General features: G+C 44.3%; 1 protein-coding gene across 4 annotated transcripts in view; it reads right to left on the bottom strand.

Annotated features, from left to right (window-relative positions):
- NUP93 (nucleoporin 93) overlaps window positions 1–24,210 on the bottom strand; it is a 1,074,191-nt gene that overhangs the window by 431,494 nt on the left and 618,487 nt on the right. The gene's annotated exons all lie outside the window — the stretch shown is intronic.

The following is a 24,210-nucleotide window of genomic DNA, read 5'->3' as shown; positions in this document are numbered from 1 at the left end:
TACTGCAACGCACTGTACGCTGGCTGCAAAGAACAGAATATCAAAAAACTCCAAACAGCCCAGAATAACGCCGCCAGACTCATATTCGGAAAAACTAAATATGAAAGTGCAAAACCACTAAGAGAGAAACTTCACTTGCTTCTACTTAAGGAACGTATCGAGTTCAAGATATGTACGATTGTTCACAAAATCATCCACGCAGACGTCCCAACCTACATGCTAAACCTCGTGGACCTGCCTCCCAGAAACGCCAAAAGATCATTCCGCAAATTTCTCAATCTGCACTTCCCCAGCTGCAAAGGACTAAAATACAAACTGACACATGCCACTACCTTCTCTTACATGAGCACGCAGCTATGGAATGCATTACCTACTGACCTGAAATCTATTGACGAAGTAACCAACTTTCGTAAATCCCTGAAGACATATCTCTTCAACAAGGCCTACAAAGAAAACCCATAGCCTTACTAAACTACCACGCCAACCCAACCAGTCAAGAAAATCTACCTTCTATACCTACCCACCCAACTCTCTCCTTTTTCCCCTTACTTAATTCTCTGTATATCACTAATTGTACCTGCTATCCTGGAATGACAATGTCATAACAGAACTCTGTAAGCCACATTGAGCCTGCAAATAGGTGGGAAAATGTGGGATACAAATACAATAAATAATAATAAATAATCTGACCAACGGAACTCATCAGTCACTTCCAAATAGTGTAGGAGTACATGGCATATGTCATGGAAGCGGGAAGAAACAAAGACTGACGAGATGAAAGGCAGAAACCACCTTAGGAAGAAAAGGCGGGACTGTGCACCTCGCCAAACCTTCAGGAGAAATCCGTAGATCTCAACAGGATAAAGCCTGGCGTTCCAAAACCCTGCTTGGACCGATACCTGGATCTCTGATTAAAAATAGGCTGCCCTGGATGATAACACCTGTATCTTTTAAAACGAGGACAAGCCTGACCTGACCAGAAAGAACGTTTAAGACGTCCTCAGAAAGATGCTGAGTCTGTGAGTCACCCCGACCTTTCACCAACTTCGCTAAGCTCTCACCAAACAACAGCTTGCCCTTAAAAGGGAACTTAACCAGCCGCTGTTTGAAGCTGTATCTGCCGCCCAGTGGTGCAACCCAAGCAAATGACAGGCTGTGACCACCAACGACATTTGTTAGGCTGTGACCGCCAATGACATCTGTTTGGTCGACGCCCAAAGCAAGTCATACAAGGAATCTGCCAAATATGCCGGCCCCGTCTCCACATCTGACAATTCAGGAGGAGGCTATCGGACATTTGGAAGGAATCTGAAATCTGTTGCACTTAGCTAAGGCACGCCCTAGCAGCATATCAGCTGCAGATTGCCATCTGCAAAGAAAAAGAACATCTGAATTGTCATAAGGTGGCTGCACTGAATCCACCAGTTGAGGCTGAGTTTGGCTTGGAGGGTCCATGAGAAATGGAGACCAATAGCTGAGAAGGACCCCAGAAGTGGTCTGATGTGGAATGTGGCCCATGGAAGAATGTCCAAGATAGAGATCATTAAAACCCAGAACCTGAACATATTCCCAGACCCCAAGACCTGGTAGGGGAAATAGAACCTGACTTGGGTGTGAATCTTTTGCTGATGAGCAACAGGAAGAAATGTCTTCCCTAAGCCTATGTTGAATAACACTACCAAATGGGCCAAGATTTGTGTTGGAAACAACTGACTTTTGAATACCAATCCTAAGGGCTGAAGAAGAGTAGCTACCTTTTTCAGGTACATCAGAAGCAGAAAGCCTACGAGGGAATCTGTGGGACCGTTAGATCACAAAGGAGCAAGGGGGGTGCTCAGGGAGGACAAGGCCATAGTGGAGAAACTGAATGAATTCTTTGCTTCTGTCTTTATGGAAGAAGATGTAAGAAATCTGACTGTACTGGAAATTGTTTTCAAGGGCGATGATGTGGAGGAACTGAAAGAAATCTCGGTGAACCTGGAAGATGAACTGAACCAAACTGACAAATTAAAGAGTAGTAAATCACCTGGACCGGATGGCATATATCCAAGGGTTCTCAAAGAACTCAAGCATGAAATTGCTGATCTGCTGTTACTAATATGTAACCTGTTGTTAAAATCGCCTGTAGTATTTGAAGATTGGAAGGTGGCCAATGTGATGCCGATTTTTTAGAAGGGTTCTAGGGGTGATCTAGGAAATTGTAGACCGGTAAGCCTGACGTCAGTGCCGGGAAAAAAAGTGGAAACCATTATAAAGAATAAAATTATAGAAAAAGACAAACATGGTTTAAAGGGTCAGAGTCACCATAGGTTCAGCCAAGGGAAGTCTTACCTCACCAATTTGCTTCATTTCTTGGAAGGTGTGAATAAACATGTGGATAAAGGTGAGCTGGTTGATAGAGAGGCTCATTTTCAAAGCACTTAGCCTCCCAAAGTTCCATAGAAACCTATGGAACTTAGCCTCCCAAAGTGCTTTGAAAATATGCCTCAGAGTGTATCTAGATTTTCAGAAAGCTTTTGATAAAGTTCCTCATGAGAGACTCTTCAGAAAATTAAAGCATCATGGGATAGGAAGCAAGGTTCTGGTGTGGATTAGGAATTGATTATTTGACAGAAAACAGAGTAGGGGAAATGGTCTTTTCTCTCAATGGAGGAGCGTGAACAGTGGAGTGCTGAAGGGATCTGTACTGGGACTGGTACTATTTAACATATTTAAAAATATGGAAATCGGAACAACAAGCGAGGTGATTAAATTTGCAGATGATACAAAACTATTCAAGGTTGTTAAAACACGTGCGGACTGTGAAATATTGCAGGAAGACCTTAGGAAATAGGAAGACTGGGCGTCCAAATGGCAGATAAAATTTAATGTGGACAAATGCAAGGTGATGCACATTGGAAAGAATAATCCAAATCACAGTTATCTGATGCTAGGGTCCACCTTGGGGGTCAGCACTCAAGAAAAAGATCCAAGTGTCGTTGTAGATAATATGCTGAAATCTTCTACTCAGTGTATGGCGGCGGACAAAAAAATAGGATGTTTGGAATTATTAGGAAAGGGATGGTGAATAAGACCAAAAATACTATAATGACTTGCATCGCTCCATGGTGCGTCTGCACCTTGAGTATTGTGTTCAGTTCTAGTCACCATATCTCAAAAAAGATATAGCAAAATTAGAAAAGGTTCAAAGAAGAGTGACCAAAATGATAAAGGGGATAGAATTGCTCTCGTATGAGGAAAGGCTAAAGAGGTTTGGGCTCTTCAGCTTGGAAAAGAGAGATGAGGGGCGATATGATTGAGGTCTACAAAATCCTGAGTGGTGTAGAACAAGAAGAAGTAAATCGATTTTTTACTCATTCCAAAAGTACAAAGACTAGGGGGACACTGGAGGAAGTTACATGGAAATACTTTTAAAACAAATAAGTGGAAATAGTTAAGCTCTGGAATTCTTTGTCGGAGAGGTGGTATCAGCAGTTAGCGTATCTGGGTTTAAAAAAAGGTTTGGACAAATTCCTGGAGGAAATGTCCATATGGGAAACAACTGTTTGCCCTGAGATTTGTAGTATGAGGTGTTGCCACGATTTGGGTTTCTGCCAGGTACTTGTGACCTGGCTTGGCCACTGTTTGGAAAACAGAACACTGGTCTGACCCAGTATGGCTACTCTTATGTTCTTATGATCTTGGATGAAACTTGCAGACTCTCTTGACAGGAAGAATCACAAATCAGCCAATTGCGAGGTATGGACAAATATGCAATCCATCCTTGTAAAGGAAGGCTGCAACTATTACCATGACCTTGAAAAAATGTCCTTGGTGATGTGGAAAGGCTGAATGTGGGACAGTGAAATGGGAATATGAAAGTAAGCTTCCTTCAGATCCAGGGAGGTTAGAAACTATCCCTGCTGGACTTAACTGGTTTAGAGGATTCCTGACAACAAGATCATACCAAGTAACAACTAACGCGGTGACATCAGCCCCATGGATACCTGAATGCGGAATTCCACAAGGATCCCCCCTCTCACCGACCCTCTTTAACCTAATGATGTTACCCCTAGCCAAGCTATTAGACAATCAAAATCTCAACCCATACATATATGCAGATCATGTCACGATTTACATCCCATTCAAACATGACCTAAAGGAAATCACTAACGAGATCAACCAAAGCTTCCAAACCATGCACTCATGGGCGGATGCATTTCAGCTAAAACTCAACGCAAAAAAAACACAATGTCTTATACTCACCTCACAACACAATACAAACAAATTCACCTCCATAACCACCCCAAACTTTTCCCTCTCCATCTCAAACAATCTGAAAATTCTAGGAGTTACCATTGATCAAAATCTCACACTTGAAAATCACGTGAAGAATACAAGCAAGAAAATGTTCCACTCCATGTGGAAACTCAAAAGAGTAAAACCTTCCTTCCCAAGAGCTATCTTTCGGAATCTGGTGCAGTCAATGGTATTAAGTCACCGGGACTATTGCAATGCACTTTACGCAGGCTGTAAAGAACAGACCATCAAGAAACTTCAAGCAGCCCAGAATACCACAGCCAGACTCATATTTGGAAAAACAAAATATGAAAGTGCAAAACCCCTAAGAAAGAAACTACACTGGCTCCTTCTTAAAGAACGTGTCGCGTTCAAGATCTGCACGATTGTTCACAGAATCATTCACGGAGATGCCCTGATCTACATGCTAGACCTCGTGGACGGACCTACCACCCAGAAATGCTAAAAGATCTTCCCGCACCTTTCTTAACCTACACTTCCCCCAGTTGTAAAGGTCTAAAATACAAACTAACACACGCTTTTCCTATATGAGTATGCAACTGTGGAATACACTTCCATCTCACTTGAAATCGATCAACGAATTAAGTAACTTCCGCAAATCTCTGAAAACCTCTCTCTTTAACAAAGCCTACCAAGAAAACCCATAACCAACTATAATACAACACCTATCCACCTTTATTCAGAATGTATCCTTCTATTACTGCTTAACCAAATCCTCCTATTTTCCTTGACTCTTTCTAAAACCAATTGTATTCTGTACCCTGGTATGGAGATACAATTACAGGTCTTTGTAAGCCACATTGAGCCTGCAAATAGGTGGGAAAATGTGGGATACAAGTGCAATAAATAAATAAATAATTACAGACTGCAATGTTCCCATCATGAAATGTTGAACCTTTAAAACTCTGACTCTTTTGAAGTCCAAACTCTGGTGGAAGGAAGCTCCCTTCTTTGGAACTACAAAGTAAATAGAATAACTTACTGCCCCCCCCCCCCCCCAATTGCAACTGGGGACAGTCTCGACTTGCCTAAATGAAGAAGCGTTTGCAAGGTGGCTTGACCTGCTTGATATTTGGGCTGGAGCTTGCATGGAAATTCCATGAAAAAATCTGCAGTGGAATGGGAGAACTCCAGTTTGTAACCTTGCTTTATTATTTCCACGACACATTGGTCTGAGGTAATTTCTGGTCCACTCCTCATGGAACCAGGAAGAGAGGAGTCCTACTATTATAAAACTCGAGGAATGAACCAAGACCCCATCACTGGGAGATGCAGAAGACATTGGTAGACCTGGAGTTTGAAGCAGAGTTCTGTCAGCACAAAAGGTGACTTGTCTTTGTTGAAGAGGGAATTCTGAAAGTTAGATTTGCCTGGCCTGTAGCACCTGGCCTCACAAAACCTAAGACGAGACTGAGAGGATTTAAAAGAATCTTTAGACTTGTCCTCTGGCAATCTCTGAGACTTGGAGTCCCCTAGGTCTTTACTCAACTTCTCTAGATCTTCTCCGAAAGTTTACCTCTAACAGGTAGCTTGCTAAATGTGACTTAGAAGCCAGACCTGTCTTCTTGCTGAGGATCAAGAATTGACTGGCATGGCTGCATATTGAAACTAAAAAGCGTGGTTGAGAGCCAGAGGTAGATAGTGTAGCAGAATATGGCTGTTTCCACCACTGTGCACTACTGATGGCAAGCTGCAGTGGGATTTCAACCAGCAACTGCTAGATCTCTGTGCTTACTCTCAGCTGGTTGCTATAACAATAAAGCTATTCCCAGTGCTTTTTTTGTTGAAAAAAAGGTGCTGGTACTCATTATGGGCGGGGTCACCACAAATGGCCCCACCCATATGATAGCTACACCCACATTAGCCACACCCCTTATACCAGCTATGGTGCATATAAACAGACATCATTGAAAATATTATACTAGTATAGGAGAACAAAATTACATTATTTTTTTCATTATAAATAATTTCTGTAAGCTCTTACAGCTCCAGTATACCCAGTGCAAAATAAGACAGCAGATGTAAGTTCTCAAGTTGGACATATTTCAGACACTAAAATGAAAATAAAATGATTTTTTTCTACCTTTGTTGTCTGGTGACTTTGTTTTTCTTTCCATATTGGTCCCAGTCTCTGATTCTGCTGCTCTCTACCTGTTCATAAAGGAATCCTGTTCAGAAGGAATGGATCCTCAGGAGCTTAACCGAGTTTGGATAGCAGAGCCGGTAGTGGGAGGCGAGGTTGGGAGGCGGGGATAGTGCTGGGCAGACTTATACGGTCTGTGCCAGAGCCAGAGGTGGGAGGCGAGACTGGAGGTTGGGAGGCGGGGATAGTGCTGAGCAGACTTATACGGTCTGTGTGCCAGAGCCGGTGCTGGGAGGCAGGGATAGTGCTGGGCAGATTTATACGGTCTGTGCCAGAGCCAGTGGTGGAAGGCGGGGATAGTGCTGGGCAGACTTATACGGTCTGTACCAGAGCCAGTGGCTGGGAGGTGGGGCTGGTGGTTGGGAGGCGGGGATAATGCTGGGCAGACTTATACGGTCTGTGCCCTGAAGAGCATAGGTACAAATCAAAGTAGGGTATACACAAAAAGTAGCACACATGAGTTGTCTTGTTGGGCAGACTGGATGGACTGTGCAGGTCTTTTTTCTGCCGTCATCTACTATGTTACTATGTTCCCTTAACTCCGTTTCCAGGGTTTCCTTTCCATTTATTTCTTTACTTTCCGCCTTTCTTCTTCATTTCTTGTCCTACATCCGTAAGTAAAAGCTGTCCACTGGATCCAGCTTCTTCCTATTTTCTTCATCCATGTGCAGTTTTTCTCTTCTCTTCCTTTCCCCTCATCTCATTCCTCACTCTTCCCTCCCCACCATCCATGTCCAGCATTTCTTCTCTCTCCCCTCCCTCTCCTCCATCCATGTCCTGCAACTCTCTTCTCTCCCCTGCCCCCCCTCCAGCCATCCATACCCACCCAGCAATTCCCTTGGCTCCCCTGCCCCCCTCCAGGCATCCATACCCACCCAGCGATTCCCTTGGCTCTCCTGCCCCCCTCCAGGCATCCATACCCACCCAGCGATTCCCTTGGCTCCCCTGCCCCCCCAGGCATTCATACCCACCCAGCGATTCCCTTGGCTCCCCTGCCCCCCCCAGGCATCCATACCCACCCGATTCCCTTCTCTCCCCAGCGATTCCCTTCGCTCCCCTGCCCCCCTCCAGGCATCCATACCCACCCAGCGATTCCCTTCCCTCCCCTGCCCCCCCAGGCATCCACACCCACCCAGCGAAGTCCCCTGCCTCCGTCGCAGCAGCCGCAGTGAAAGGCCATCTCTAGCCTTCCCTTCGTTTCCAATCAGTGTCCCGCCTTCGCGGAAAGAGGAAATGACGTCAGAAGAAGATGGGACACTGACTGGAAATGAAGGGAAGGCTAGGCCTTTCACTGTGGCTGCTGCGGAGGTAAATGATCAACGACAACGATTTAAAACCCCCCAGAGCACGGGAGATGAGGTAAGTATGTCTTGTGGCGCCCTTACCTCACTTACCGCCGCTTCGCCTGCCACAACAACCAGCTCGCAAGAGCTCTTGCGAGCCGGCTCCAGCACACCACACCCCTGGGGGACTGAGAAGAAGTGCAGGGCAAAAAAAAGGTGCCGGTACACTGTACCGTTGCGTACCGGCACAAAAAAAGCACTGGCTATTCCTCTACACTGAAGTAGCTCCATAATATTCACTAGCTGTCCAATACAATGAAAAGGTGCAAAAGTGCAATAGAAGCATTTAGAGACACTGACATACAGCTAGAGACGCTGCTGATACAGTGGTGGCTGGAGCTAGTATGCAATAGTTTGGGCCAGTGTCAATGTGCAATACAAGAGAACAGAGCTGATGTGGAAACCAACACAGCTAACACCTTTAGCACTGTAGTATAGAGTTAGCTGTTCCAGTCATGCAATAAACTGCTTGACAAAGCAAGCAATATGGAAGAATGAAATAAAATATGCCCCATTTGAAACAGAACCGAGTTACACAGTTTCTAATATGATGCACAAACCAGCCTTGAACCTGTAAACTTCAGGTTGAAAACCAGCCACTTTACAGAATAAATCTATTTACTGTAAACACTGCACCTGGAGAAAATGCCACTATGGCAGCTCTGAGGTTCCATGGTTACCATGGAGACAGGAGAGGAGTGTACTAGCCCCAGAAAATAAAACTCAATAGGTAACGTTTCTCACAGAAACATGGAGCCAACAGCACTAAGACTGACTAAACTACTACTACTACTTATCATTTCTATAGCGCTACAAGGCATACGCAGCGCTGTACACCATACACAAAAGACAGTCTCTGCTCAAAGAGCTTACAATCTAGATAAACTAAACTCCAGAGGAGTGGAAATAGCACCGTTCATGGAAGAGCGTGTGTATGAACAACTTCAAAATCTAAAGGTGGACAAAGCCGTGGGACCGGACAGGATTCACCCCAGGATATTGAAGGAGCTCAGAGAGGTTCTGGCGGGTCCTCTTAAAGATTTGTTTAATAAATCCTTAGAGACGGGAGAGGTTCCGTGGGAGTGGAGAATGGCGGATGTGGTCCCTCTTCACAAAAGTGGTGATAGGGAAGAAGCTGGAAACTACAGGCCGGTAAGCCTCACTTCGGTTATTGGAAAAGTAATGGAAGCGATGCTGAAGAAAAGGATAGTGAATTTCCTGGAAACCAACAAGTTGCAAGATCCGAGACAACATGGTTTTACCAAAGGGAAATCGTGCTAAACGAATCTCATTGAATTCTTTGACTGGGTGACCGGACAATTGAATCAGGGACATGCTATGGATATAATCTACTTAGATTTCAGCAAAGCTTTTGACACGGTCCCCCCACAGGAGGCTCTTGAATAAACTACATGGGCTGAAGATAGGGCCCAAAGCGGTGAACTGGATTAGGAACTAGTTGACGGACAGACGCCAGAGGGTGGTGGTGAATGGAATTCGCTCGGATGATGGAAAGGTGAGTAGTGGAGTGCCTCAGGGATCGGTGCTGGGGCCCATTCTGTTCAATATATTTGTGAGTGACATTGCCGAAGGGTTAGAAGGTAAAGTTTGCCTTTTTGCGAATGATACTAAAATTTGTAACAGAGTGGGCATCCGGGAGGGAGTGGAAAACATGAAAAAGGATCTGCAGAAGCTAGAAGAATGGACTAAGGTTTGGCAATTAAAATTCAATGCAATTCCAGAGCTTTGTCCCCCAGGATACAAAATTACCCATTGGACAAGAGAAGGAAAAAGAAGAGGAGGCATAGCGATAATCTATAAATTTCAATTCACAGTCACAACAACAGCAGAATCTATCCTTCCTCAACTCGAAATAGCCTCAGTCAGAATTAACCACTCCAACCTATCTGATCACCTAATCCTAATCCTATTCTACAGACCCCCAGGCAATTGGCAAGATGCACAGACACACTTTCTGGATTTCATATCGAATACCTGTATCTCCACCCAAAATCTTATCATAGCAGGAGACATCAATCTCCACCTGGAAGATAATAACTCAAGCAATGTATGTGAATGCAAGGACTTCCTCCAACTATGGGAGCTCCACTGGCCGGACATACAACCCACCCACAACAAAGGACAAACCCTACATATCATTACCCACAAATTCTCATCAGAACCAAATCTCACACCAATAGACACAAAATGGACAGCCATGCCATGGTCTGACCACTACAGTGCAAACCTCTCCATCCATTGGAGAACAAAAAACATACAACAAAAACTAGAACAACAAACCTATACAACGAGAGGTAAAATAGACCCACTAACATTCTGGCAACAATTCTACACTGATGAATGGATAACACCTACAGACTCACCCCAGTTTCTCCAAGAATGGGATAATAGATGCAGAACAGTACTAGACAACATAGCACCACTCCAAACCAGAACCTCACATAGAAAAAATTCAATACCATGGTTCAACGAAGACTAGAAAGAACTAAAAACACAGGTCAGAAGGTTAGCAAGAGCATGGAGCAAGAAAAAAGACGAACACACACTCAAAGACTGGAAACAACTACAAAGAAAATACAAACACACTATCAGACAAACTAAAAGGACGTATTATAAAACCAAAATAGGACCAAACTACAAGGATACACACAAACTCTTCTCACTCGTAAATAATCTCCTAAATACTACAACGGTTACCTCCAACAACACAGACACCCCATCAGCAACCAATCTTGCGAAATTCTTCAATGAAAAAATAACAAAGCTCTGACTCATGATTCCTACCAACACAACAGAGTACACAGACATCCTTGAATGTCTAGACCCAAAACCCAGGGAATACCCAGCAGATCGATCTTGTACCAATTTCGACACACTCTCATCAGACGAAATCTCTCACTGGCTCGGAAAACACGCCAAATCGCAATGCAAACTAGACACTTGCCCTACTAGTCTGATAAGATCTGCACCCGAAGAATTCAAAACAGACTTCACGAGCCACATAAACTACAGGCTTCAAAATGGGCTCTTTCCCACGGATAAAGGAAACATCCTACTTACACCGTTGCCAAAAGATCCCAAGAAAAGCACATTGGACCTAACCAATTATCACCCAGTAGCATCCATTCCGCTCATAACCAAACTCATGGAAGGCGTAGTGACGAAACAACTTACTGAATACCTAAACAAATACTCAATTCTGCATGATTCACAATCAGGATTTCGGTCACATCACAGTACTGAAACCGTTCTAGTGTCTGCAATGAACTTATTCAGACAAGCAATTGCAACAGGGGACAATATACTCCTCCTACAATTCTACATGTCCAGCGCCTTTGACATGGTTAATCATAGAATACTATTACATATACTAGAATACTTCGGAATAGGAGGCACAGTTCTCAAATGGCTCAAAGGATTCCTGACCACAAGATCATACCAACAACGCACTCTGACAGATCACCCCCATGGACACCTGAATGTGGAGTACCCCAAGGATCCCCCCCCCCTCTCACCAACCTTATTCAATCTAATGATGATACCGTTAGCCAAACTTCTAGCCAATCAAAACCTTAACCCCTACATATATGCAGATGATGTCACAATCTACATCCCGTTCAAACATGACTTAAATGAAATCACCAACGAGATCAACCAAAGCCTCCAAATCATGCACACCTGGGCGGATGCATTCCAACTAAAACTTAACGCAGAAAAAACACAATGTCTTGTAGTCACCTCCCAACATAACACAAAAATCTTCTACACCATAATCACACCATACTGTTCTCTTCCTGTCTCACAAAACCTGAAAATTCTCAGAGTTACTATTGATCGAAACCTCACTCTCGATACCCACGTGAAGAACACGACGAAAAAGATGTTTCACACCATGTGGAAGCTCAAAAGAGTAAAACCATTCTTCCCGAGACATATCTTCCGCACCCTGGTACAGTCAATGGTAATAAGCCATTTGGACTACTGCAACGCACTATATGCGGGCTGCAAAGAACAGACTATTAAAAAAACTCCAAACAGCCCAGAATACTGCCGCCAGACTCATATTTGGAAAAACCAAATACGAAAGTGCAAAACCCCTTAGAGAGAAATTGCACTGGCTCCCACTTAAGGAACGCAATGAGTTCAAGATTTGTACGATTGTACACAAAATCATTCACGCAGATGCCCCTATCTACATGCTGAACCTAGTGGACCTACCACCCAGAAATGCCACAAGAACATCCCGCAAATTTCTCAATTTGCACTTCCCCAGCTGTAAAGGACTAAAATACAAGATGATGCATGCCACCACCTTCTCTTACACGAGCATGCAGATATGGAATGCTCTACCCACAGATCTGAAATCAATAGTCGAAACAAATAACTTTCGCAAATCTCTGAAGACACACTTCTTCAACAAGGCCTACAAAGAGAATCAACAGCTTCACTGACCCACTTTACCAAGCCTACCAGCTATGAAAATCCACTTCCACTATCACCCACCTAATCACTTCCTCTTTCCTCCCTTACTCAATCTCTGCAGACTACTAACTGTATCTGATATTCTGGAATGACAATGTCATAACAAAACTATGTAAGCCACATTGAGCCTGCAAATAGGTGGGATAATGTGGGATACAAATGCAATAAATAAATAAATAAATAAATAAATGCAAAGTGATGCATTTAGGGAGTAGAAACTGTAGGACACACAGGGAAATACTCCTAAAAAATCCACGGGAGAAGTATGTGTTAGGCGGTGAGAGTCTGATAGGTACAGACGGGGAGCGGGATCTTGGGGTGATAGTATCTGAGGATCTGAAGGCAATAACAGTGTGACAAGGTGGTGGCCATAGCTAGAAGGTTGCTAGGCTGTATAGAGAGAGGTGTGACCAGCAGAAGAAAAGTTTTAATGCCCCTGTATAAGTCGTAGGTGATGCCCCACCTGGAGTATTGTGTTCAGTTTTGGAGGCCGTATCTTGGTAAGGATGTAAAAAAAATAGAAGCGGTGCATAGAAAAGCTACGAGAATGGTATGGGATTTATGTTACAAGACGTATGAGGAGAGACTTGCGGACCTGAACATGTATACCCTGGAGGAAAGGAGAAGCAGGGGTGATATGATACAGACGTTCAAATACTTGAAAAGTATAAATCCGCAAATGAACCTTTTCCGGAGATGGGAATGAGGTAGAACGAGAGGACATGAAAGGAGATTGAAGGGGGGCAGACTCAGGAAAAATGTCAGGAAGTATTTTTTCATGGAGAGAGTGGTGGATACTTGGAATGCCCTCTCGCGGGAGGTGGTGGAGATGAAAACGGTAACGGAATTCAAACATGTGTGGGATAAACATAAAGGAATCCTGTTCAGAAGGAAGGGATCCTCAGAAGCTTAGCCGAGATTGGGTGGCAGTATAGCGCTGCGTGAGTCTGGTAGCGCTTTGGAAATGTTGAGTAGTAGTAGTAGAGCCGGTGAGGAGAGGCGGGGCTGGTGGTTGGGAGGCGGGGCTAGTGCTGGGCAGACTTATACGGTCTGTGCCCTGACAATGGCAGACACAAATCAAGGTAAGGTATACACAAAAAGTAGCACATATGAGTTTATCTTGTTGGGCAGACTGGATGGACCATGCAGGTCTTTTTCTGCCGTCATCTACTATGTTACTATGTAAAGATGCTGAAAAAAGGAACTCCTGTACCGCCAACATAAATAGAGTTCTGGTAACCAAAAGAAAGTTCCACAAAAGAAATTAAGAAAACTTTCAGGGTGTTGGGTTTTTTAATTTTTGCTTTTTTTTTTTAAGAACCTGCCCTCTCTGAAAACAACTGAGGGAACCGGAACCTCTGTAAATGAAAACATATCTAAGAATATGAAAACACTGGATAGGCCCCTTCAGAGAACCTAACACACATGGTGCACTGCCCTGATGCCTTTCATTGGTTCCCAAGCTAAGAACAGCATTTAACCAACTCTGGAACTATAAGTAAAATATTAACTCACCACAGACAGTGTGGCCTTTTGGTGACTGCAGCCACCAACGGATCTACTTTAGGCAAACAATTTTTCCAGCTCAGGTGTAGAAATGGGGTACATAAGTACTGCCATACTGGGACAGACCGAAGGTCCATCAGGCTCAGAGTCCTGTTTCCAACAGTGGCCAATCCAGGTCACAAGTACCTGGCAAGATCCCAAAGTTCATTTTAATAATGGTCCATGGAGGAACTCATCCAAACCTATTTTAAACCCTGCTAACTGATTTTACTACTACATTCTCTGGCAACGAATTCCAGAGATTTAATTACACGTGGAGTGAAGAAAGATTTTCTCTGATTAGTTTGAAATTTACTACTTTGTAGCTTCATTGCGTACTCCCTAGTCCTAGAATTTTTGGAAAGAGTAAAACAAGCGATTCAAGTCTCCCTGTTCCATTCCACTCCTACTTCCATGTACTTACTACTACTATAAATCATTTCTATAGCGCTACCAGTCGTATGCAGCGCTTCACAATTTAACATGTAGAAATTGTTTATGCCAAATTAATGTATGCCTTTTCAGCCCTTTACTGTTGTAAGCCACATTGGACCTGTCCGCGGGTGGGATATAAATGCTATAAATAAATAAATTCCATTCATTATTTTATAGACCTCTATCATATCTCCCCTCAGCTGTCTTTTCTCCAAGCTGAAGAGCCCTAGATGCTTTAGCCTTTCCTCATGGGGATGTAATCCCATCCATTTTATCATTTTTGTCGCCGTTCTCTGTACCTTTTCTAATTCCACTATATCTTTTTTAAGATGCGGCGACCAGAATTGAACACAATATTCGAGGTGCGTTCGCACCATGGAGCGATACATAGGCATTATATATAACATCCTCATTTTTGTTTTCCATTCCTAACATTCTATTTGCTTTCTTAGCCGCCACAGCACACTGAGTAGAGGGTTTCAACATATCATCGATGACGCCTTTCCTGGTCGGTGACTCCTAATGTGGAACCTAGCATTATGTAGCCATAATTCGGGTTCCTCTTTCCCACATCACTTTGCACTTGCTCAGATTAAATGTCACCTGCCATTTAGATGCCCAGTCTCCCAGCCTCGTAAGGTTGTCTTGCAATTTTTCACAATCCTTTTGCGATTTAACAGCAAATTTAATTACCTCAGTAGTTACTCCCATCTCTAGATCATTTATAATTATGTTAAAAAGCAGCGGTCCCAGCACAGATCCCTGGGGAACCCCACTATAGTATTCTTCTCCATTAAGAATACTAACCATTTAACCCTACTCTCTGTTTTCTATCCTTTAACCAGTTTTTAATCCATAATAGGACAATACCTCCTATCCCAATTTCCTCTGGAGTCTTTCATGAGGTGCTTTGTCAAACGCCTTTTGAAAATCTAGATACGCAATATAGACTGACTCACCTTTATCCACGTTTGTTCATCCATTCAAAGAAATGTAATAGATTGGTGAGACAAGATTTCCCTTCACTAAATCCATGTTGGCTTTGTCTCATTAATCCATGCTTTTGAAAAAGCTCTGTAATTTTGTTCTTTATAATACTTCTTTACCATTTTGCCCGGCACCAACGTCTGGCTCACCAGTCTATAATTTTCCGGATCTCCTCTAGAACCTTTTAAAAAAATTGGTGTTACATTGGCCACCCTCCAATCTTCCGGTACCATGCTTGATTTTAAAGATAAATTACATATTACTAACATTGTCCAGCAAGTTCATTTTTCAATTCTATCAGTACTCTGGGATGAATACCATCCGGTCCAGGAGATTTGCTACTCTTCAACTTGTCAAATTGCGCTATTACAGCCTCCAGGCTTATAGAGATTTCAATCAATTTCTCCGACTCATCAGCTTTGGATATCATTTCTGACACCGATATCTCTCCCAGATCTTCCCCGGTGAAGACTGAAGCAAAGAATTCATTTAATCTCTCCGCTATGGCTTTGTCTTCCCTGATTGCCCCTTTTACCCCTCAGTCATCTAGCGGTCCAACTGATTTTTTTCCTGGCTTCTTGCTTTTAGTATACCTAATATACCTAAAAAATTGTTTACTATGTGTTTTTGCCTCCAACGCAATCTTTTTTTCAAAGTCCATCTTTGCCTTCTTTATCAGCGCTTTCTGAAGGATTTTCTTTTAGCTCTAATAGCTTCCTTCAACTCACTTTGGTCGTTTGGTCTTCCTTCCTCCTTTTTTAATACATGGATTATATAATAACACAATCCTGTATTTATATTATATATAAATACAGGATGGCATTTTTGAATAGCATCCATGCCTGATGTAAATTTTTGCCCTACGCAGCTAATCTTCTAAGTTTTCTTTTCACCATTCTTCTCATTTTATTATACCGTGTTTCCACGAAAATAAGACAGTGTCTTATATTAATTTTTGCTCCCAAAGATGCGCTAGGTCTTATTTTCAGGGGATGTCTTATTCGGGAGTAGTAGGGGGACTGTGGCGGTTGGGAACAGTATTGAAGTGGGAGGCGGTATCCTGCAGGAGTAGGCCGTGGCTCGCCTGTCTGCCCACAGTGACCGCAGGACTCGAGCGGAGCAGAGCCGGGCTGGGAATGGAGGAGGGGTATGAACTACGGAAGGTAATGGAATGTGGGGCCGGGCTGCTCTGGCTGGGGGTCTCGGGAGGTTGTGAGAGGGCTTAGGGCGCAGGATCATCCCTACCATATTACAAACGTTACGGTAGCTCCATTCCCCGTTGGTGGCGCTTTATGCGCTCCTCCTGTACATTCGCAACACTTTCCATCCTTCTAATCTGACTTAGCCCTTGGGCGATGGAGCAGCGCCGAAAGGGCTCAGTTACTCATTTTCTTTTCTTTTATTATTTCTGCAAGGGGGATGTTTCTTTCCTTTCCGGGCTCACTTACTGGTAGTTGATCTTCACAAAAGTGTGAAGGAGGATGGTAGGAGTCCGCTGGACGATAGACTTTCCACCTCAGTCTTGTTTCTTGCATTTCTTTTATGTTATTTCGTCTTTGGGTTGCAGGGAAAAAGAAATTAAGGTTTCTGTGTCCATGTCCCATTGGGGCCAAACAAAAAACTTTGCTAGGTCTTTCGGGGGAGACCTTATATTTAGCAATTCAGCAAAACCTCTACTATGTCTTATTTTCAGGGGATGTCTTATCTTCGGTGAAACAGGGTAGTCTCCTTTTTGAAAGTTAAATGCTAATGAATTGGATTTCCTGTGTGTACTTACTCCAAAGCCAATATCAAATCTGATCTTATTATGATCACTATCAAGCAGCCCCAGCATTCAACAGATTGCTAAAACCTGTTGTTTCTTCTTTTATAACATCGCCAGAATTCGCCCTTTCCTTTCTGAACACGCTATCAGAACCCTCATCCACACTCTCATCACCTCTCGCTTAGACTACTGCAACTTGCTTCTCACAGGTCTTCCGCTCAGCCATCTCTCTCCTCTTCAATCTGTTCAAAACGCTGCCGCCCGACTAATATTTCGCCAAAGTCGTTATGCTCGTATCAGCCCTCTCCTGAAATCACTTCACTGGCTCCCTATCCGTTTCCGTATACAATTCAAGCTCCTCTTATTGACCTATAAGTGCATTCACTCTGCAGTCCCTCACTACCTCTCCACCCTCATCTCTCCCTACACTCCTTCCCTAGAACTCCGTTCCCTAGGCAAATCTCTCCTAGTTGCACCCTTCTCCACCATCGCTAACTCCAGACTCCGCTCCTTCTATCTCGCCGCACCTTATGCCTGGAATAGGCTTCCTGAGCCATTACGTCTAGCTCCATCCCTGGCTGCCTTCAAATCCGGGCTAAAGGCCTACCTGTTTGATGCTGCTTTCGACTCCTGACTTGTCACTTTTATCTTATCCTTGTGTCCTTCTGTCTGTCCTTCCCTTATCCTAATTGATCCTGTCTGTTTGTCCTGATTTAGATTATAAGCTCTTTTGAGCAAGGATTGTCTTTCTTAATGTTCAATTGTAAAGCGCTGCGTACGACTGGTAGCGCTATAGAAGTGATTTATAGTAGTAGTAGTAGTATTACCTCCTGCACCAGATTATGCACTTCATTAAGAACTAGGTCTAGAAATTTTCCTTCTTTTGTTGGCTCCTGTACCAGCTGCTTGTCACGTCTGTGGTCGTGACCCCCCTCAGGCTTACCTTATTTCTGGCGGTCAGCTTCTAAGCTGGCTTCTGTCTGGCCTTTCTAAGTTAGTTCTGTCTCTGTGTCTGTGTGCTGTTTCCCGTTCCAGACTTCGGCCCAGTCCGGATCTTCCGGCCTGCCAGACTTGTTTGAGCCTGCACAGCACCCGTAGCTGCCTGGTGAATGCTGCAGCTGAATCTCAGCTGCTGCTGGGCTTATTAGCCATTTGTAAACTCTATGCTTTGCCTTTGCATCGCCTAAGGCCCTGGTTTGTTGGTGCTTGCTGCACTTCTGCCTAGTCCAGTTTATAGTCTGTACTCTTGCCTGATTCTAGTTTAGTCTTTGTGTAGCTTCTTGTACAGTATTGCTTGCTTCCCAGTATTGTTTCTTGTTTGTATGTCCTTGTCTAGTTCTAGGTTGTCTGTGTTTCTTGTTCAGTGGCTGCCTGGCAGCTTTCAGTTCTGTCTCTTGTCTACCAGTGTTTGTTCCCTGTTTCAGTGGCTGCTTGCAGCTTTCAGTTCTGTCTCTTGTCTACCAGTGTTTGTTCCCTGTTTCTGTGGCTGCTTGCAGCTTTCAGTTCTGTCCCTTGCCTGTCTGAGTTCCGGCCCTGCCCAGTAAGTCCTGCCGGCCACCTGCACTCAGGGGCTCAACTCCTGAGGAACGGTGGTCAAGCGCAGGTGAAGTCTAGCTGGGCCTGTCAGAGTTCTGACTTATCCCTGTGTGGGGTGGTCTTGCCTGCCACTGCCGCTCCTCGGCAGTAGCCCAAGGGCTCACAAACTTAGTTCCTGTTTTTGGAAAACGTGACACTGCTCCATAAAGCAGTCCTTAATCTCGTCAAGGAATTTTACCTCCCTAGCATGCCCTGTTACATTTACTCAGTCAATATCAGGGTAATCGAAATCATCCATTTTTATTGTGTTGCACAGTTTGTTAGCCTCCCTAATTTCTGATATTTCTACATCCGTCTGTTCATCCTGGCCAGGTGGACGGTAGTACAACCCTATCAATATCCTTTTCACCTTTTCACATGGAATTTCAATCCATAGGGATTACAAGATGTGTTTTGTTTCCTGCAGAATTTTCAATCTATTTGATTGAAGAACCTCCTTAACATACAATGCTACCCCCTCCACCAATTCAATCCATCCTATCACTATGATATAATTTGTACCCTGGTATGACAGTGTCTCACTGGTTATCCTCCTTCCACCAGTGCAATATATTCTCCCATCTTATTTCTTAGGCTTCTAGCATTCGCATATAGATATTTCAAACTATGTTTGTTATTCCTATTTACATCTTGCTCAGTAGTTGAAAGTGTTTATTTGCAATCTTTTGTCTGATTTTCATTTAAGGACACCTGATCTACTATGGTCTCTTTTGCAACCTCACTATCGGGATACCCTATCTTCCTTGCTTTGGTGATATCTTTTTAAGATGCTTTGGTGATATCTTTTTAAGATACCTTGTTCCGAACCATGCATTTTTAAATGACTGTCAGCCTTCCCCCAGGTTCTAGTTTAAAAGCTGCTCTATCTCCTTTTTAAATGCCAATGCCAGCAGCCTGTTCTCACCTTGGATAAGGTGTAACCCATCCTTCTAGAATAGGCCCCCCTTTCCCCAGAATGTTGCCCAGTTCCTTACAAATCTAAAACCCTCCTCCCTGTACCATCACCTCATCCACGCATTGAGACTCCAGAGCTCTGCCTGTCTCTTGGGCCCTGTGTGTGGAACAGGTAGCATTTTGGAAAACACTACCCTAGAGGTTCTGGATTTGAGTTTCCTACCTAAGAAGGTAAAGACGTGACACAGCTGCTGCCACTCAAACAGCAACATCTGGGGTGACCCACTGAGCAGAAATAACTTCCAGCATTGTCTCATATACTGGAAAAGATGGAAATGGTATGCTAGTGCTTGCTATTTTAAGATGAGCAGATGCAGGTGTAGCAGGATCAGAAGAAGAAATATTAAGAACATGGAGAGACATAGAAATAAAGAAAGGCAACTCCTCTTTATGAAACACCCACACTGCGTCAGGATCACCGAGTCCTCTATAAATAGCTCCCACTCCTCCAATTCCTCATGCATCTCTGCAGATCTGACTGTCCTGAAACGACTCCCTCAGAATGATAGAGAGAGGGAGAGAAATAGCATCTGTTTCTGAGCTGCAAACATCTCCTCTTCGGAGCAGGGTCCATAAGTGGAAACTGAGGCAGGGAACAAGCCAGAAATTTCCAAAGGCTGAGCTGAAAAGAAATTGTCAATTCCCCTACCAGACTTCTGCAACATATAGGCATTATGGAGCAGCAGAATGAACTCGGAAGGAGGAGGGGGGGGGGGGGGGGGGGGAGGTCAGAAGACCCCAGACCCAGAAAACCCCCTAGTGTGTCTGACATGAGTGTTAAGGACCTCTGAAACTGTGCCGAGTAATGGAGCTGCTAGCAGTGCTGCTTCCGAATTGCAGTGCTGTTAAAAAGGCTGTCGGATTGCTTTTGGCCTTATGAGAATGAGCCCACATCTCTCCCGCACGGTAAACTATCGAGGACTCCCCGAACACGGCCCCTAGAGGACAGCCTGAACAGCCACCTGGACACTGCCCCAATGCTGCTCTCCACTTCCCAGAGCGGAAGCAGCTTTTAACAACTTCGGCAACCATTGTATAGAAAACAAAGGTAAAACCACAACTGACTCAAAGGTGAAAGAAACTGTAAAGATACACTCACCATGGGAGTCCTGCCTGTCGAACTCACTGCTGCTGGAAGTACACTCACATCCTCTCCATCATTAAGCCCTTTATATTGGCCCAAACTAGTCTCTCTCCTGCAGCCAAGGCTGTGGGCCTTAAAGAATTATGCCCATTTGTTTTTCCAATGAGGAAGGAGAATGGAGGAAGGAGAATGGAGGAAGGGCTGGAGAGGGGGGGAAGGGTGGGGGAGGGACCTGGGGTGACCAGGTGTACCCCCTAAAGGTGGCACCACTACTACTACTACTATTTAGCATTTCTATAGCGCTACAAGGCATACGCAGCGCTGCACAAACATAGAAGAAAGACAGTCCCTGCTCAAAGAGCTTACAATCTAATAGACAAAAAATAAATAAAACAAGCAAATCAAATCAATTAATGTGAACGGGAAGGAAGAGAGGAGGGTAGGTGGAGGCGAGTGGTTACAAGTGGTTACGAGTCAAAAGCAATGTTAAAGAGGTGGGCTCTACTGAACTGAGAGACCCAGAACAAGAAATGCCAACAGATGAGACCAGGAGCCCTTGAGAGACCATTCGTCTGCCTGCTGGAGATACTGACTGATCAAGGAGCATTCAGTGCAGTTCAACGCTCTCTATCTCCACCTGCTGGTAGATGGTCACAACCACAAGTCTCTGGATTCATCTGCGCCTACGCCAAGGAATGAAAGATTGTTGTGGCAAGTGCTAAAAATGGAAAACGGGGCATATGGATATGGTGATGGAGCACAAGGAAAGGGAATGGGAACAAAGAAAAAGAATAGAACTGTTAAGAGAGGGCAATGGTCCACAGCTTAAAGGTACAAGCAAAGTTAGGGAGTAAGAAGAGATAGTAATGAAAGGAAACCTGTTTAGAAAGGCATGGATCCAAAAGAAACTCAGTGGTAATTAGATGGCAACACCAGTAATTGGGAAGCAAAGCCAGTGCAGGGCAGACTTTTACGGTCTGTGCCCTGATCATGGCTGGACAAATTCCGTTTTAGCAGCTGAAGAACAAGGCCAGGGCTGGGCAGACATCTACAGTCTGTGCACCGATAACTGGACAGATTTGGATGGGCTGGAGTGGAGCTGCGATGACAACTTCGGAAGCTGGAGAACAAGGACAGTGCAGGGCAGACTTCTATGGTGTATGCCCTGAAAATGGCAAGGACAACCAAGATCAAGTATACATATGTAGTATCTCGTCATACATTATGCTACGAGTTTATCTTTTTGGGCAGACTGGATGGACCGTACAGATCTTTTATCTGCCATCATCTACTATGTTACCATGAGGTTCATTTTCAAAAGAGAGAAACATTTAAAAAGTGGCATAAAGCAGTATTTGGATGTTTTGCTTGCCAAAACGCTCAAACCGATATTGTCAAAATCTATTTTGCAGACGTTTATCTATGCAGTTCGTCTGCAGTGCGTCCAAATCACAAGAGGGCGGGCTGGGGGGGGCGGGATTATAGCGTTTCTAACACTTGGACGTTTTTCTGCTATAATGGAACAAAACAAAAACATCCAAAACTAAAACTAAGACCAGTGATTTTCAACCTTTTTCAACTTGCAGCACATTTACAAGGAACAAAAATTGTCAAGGCACACCACTGGAATCTAACCCATATCCACCCATCCCCAGAAGTAATCTTCTCCATCTCCACCCGTACCCTGTAATCTTCAGAAGGACTTATTTCATTTAATTATGCAGAATATGACTCTTACCTGACACAAAATAGGTAACCCCAAAAAACATGCAGATAAAAACTAAAAGCACAGATTTCAGACTCTGCATATCGTGCAACACCAGAAAAGTAGAAAGAAATGCATATCCTCCTGTACAGTGCAAAATAAAGCCAACAGGTGTAAATTCTCAACACCGCAGCCATAATTCAATCACTAAACTGAAAATAAAACCATTTTTCCTACTTTGTGGTCTGGTGATTTTATTATTCCAATCATCTTGCTACCTATCATTGGTTCTGCTTTTCTCTGTCTGTGCTCTTAACTCTGTTTCCAGGGTCTCCTTTAACCACCTTTTTAACCTAATTTCCACCTATTCTTCCCTTTGCTCACCTGCCTTCCCCTCGAAGCATCTGTCTCTCTCCTTCCCTCCATTACTTCAGCCTCTCTTTCTCACTACCTTATCCCACTACCTTATCCAATCTCTCTTCTCTCCAGGTCACCTCCCCTCCCTCTCTCTCCATCCCTGCCTGCCCCGTGGTCAGGCATCCTTGTTTCCCTGCCCACCCTGCTCTGCTCAGCTGATGGGCAGCAATTTTTTCTCCTACCCCCTCCCAACAAGGTCAGGCATCTTCCACCCGCACGTACCCCCCTCAGAAATGGCATTTCCACCCATGCCCCACCCCGAACTGACATTTTTTACCCACACACGCACCCCTCACTGAACCGACATCTTCCACCCATGCCTGCCCTCCCAGAACCATCATCTTTCACCCGCACCCCCACCGAACCATCATATTCCATCTGTGCATACCCCTCCTCTCAAGAACCAGCATATTCCATCTGTGCACGCCCCTCCCCCCCAAGAACCGGCATCTTCCACCCATGCCCACATCTCCCCCATGAACTGACATCTTGCACACATCCCCCCCCCCCCATGCTCTTCCAACCTTCCCTTTCAGTGCCAGCCAACAGTATCGGCGATTGAGGCAGGCCGGTCCCTGAAGCTTTTTTTCTGCAGTTCGCACCTACGCAGGGACAGGAAGTTGTGTCAGAGCTGCAGAAAGAAAGCTTCCAGGATTGGCCCTGCCTTGAGCACTAACACTGCAGTGCTGGCACTGAATGCGAAGGTTAGAAGAGAATCAGGGGGAGGAGGAAAGGAATAAAAACGGCGGAACTCAGGGAGGTTGGGTGGAAGATGCCAGTGCTGGCGCAGGAGGAAGATACAACTTATACCCGTGGGATTCCTGCAGCACATCGGTTGAAAAATGCTAGGACATTTTGAGCTAGACCTGCTTTAATAACAACTAAGCCATAAAAAAATGCCCTAAATGACCAGATGGCCACTGGAATAAAGGAAAGACTCCCCCCCTTACTTCCCTAGTGGGCACTGATTCCCCCCCACCCCCTAAAGATGTGAATGAAAATACATACTAGCCTCAGATGTTATGGCTATTGGCAGTAAGCAGGTCTCTGGAGTAGCCTAGAGGTCAGTGCACTATAGAGAAGGGGACCCGGGCCCATATCCCACTCTGTTACACTTGTGGTAGAAAGTTTGAGCCATCCAAAACTCACAAAAAACCTACTTTACCCACATATAGGTGACACCTGCAAACATAAGAGCTATTGTAGTGGTGTACAGTTGGGTACAGTAGGTTTTTGGTTGGCTCACCATACAATATAAGGGGGTAATGGTGAGAAATGTACCTGGGAGCTGTTATATGAAGTCCACTGCAATACCCCCTAGGGTGCCCAACTGCTCTGCTGGAATGTCTGTGTGGCCAGTCTACTAAGAATGCTGGCTCCTCCTACATCCCAATGGTTTGATTTTGTGCATTTTAAAATTGGACTTTTTTTTTC

Source organism: Microcaecilia unicolor, chromosome 5 (genome assembly GCF_901765095.1).
Source record: "Microcaecilia unicolor chromosome 5, aMicUni1.1, whole genome shotgun sequence".
In the NCBI taxonomy this organism is placed as follows: domain Eukaryota; kingdom Metazoa; phylum Chordata; class Amphibia; order Gymnophiona; family Siphonopidae; genus Microcaecilia; species Microcaecilia unicolor.
This window is presented reverse-complemented; position numbering and strand designations above follow the sequence as displayed.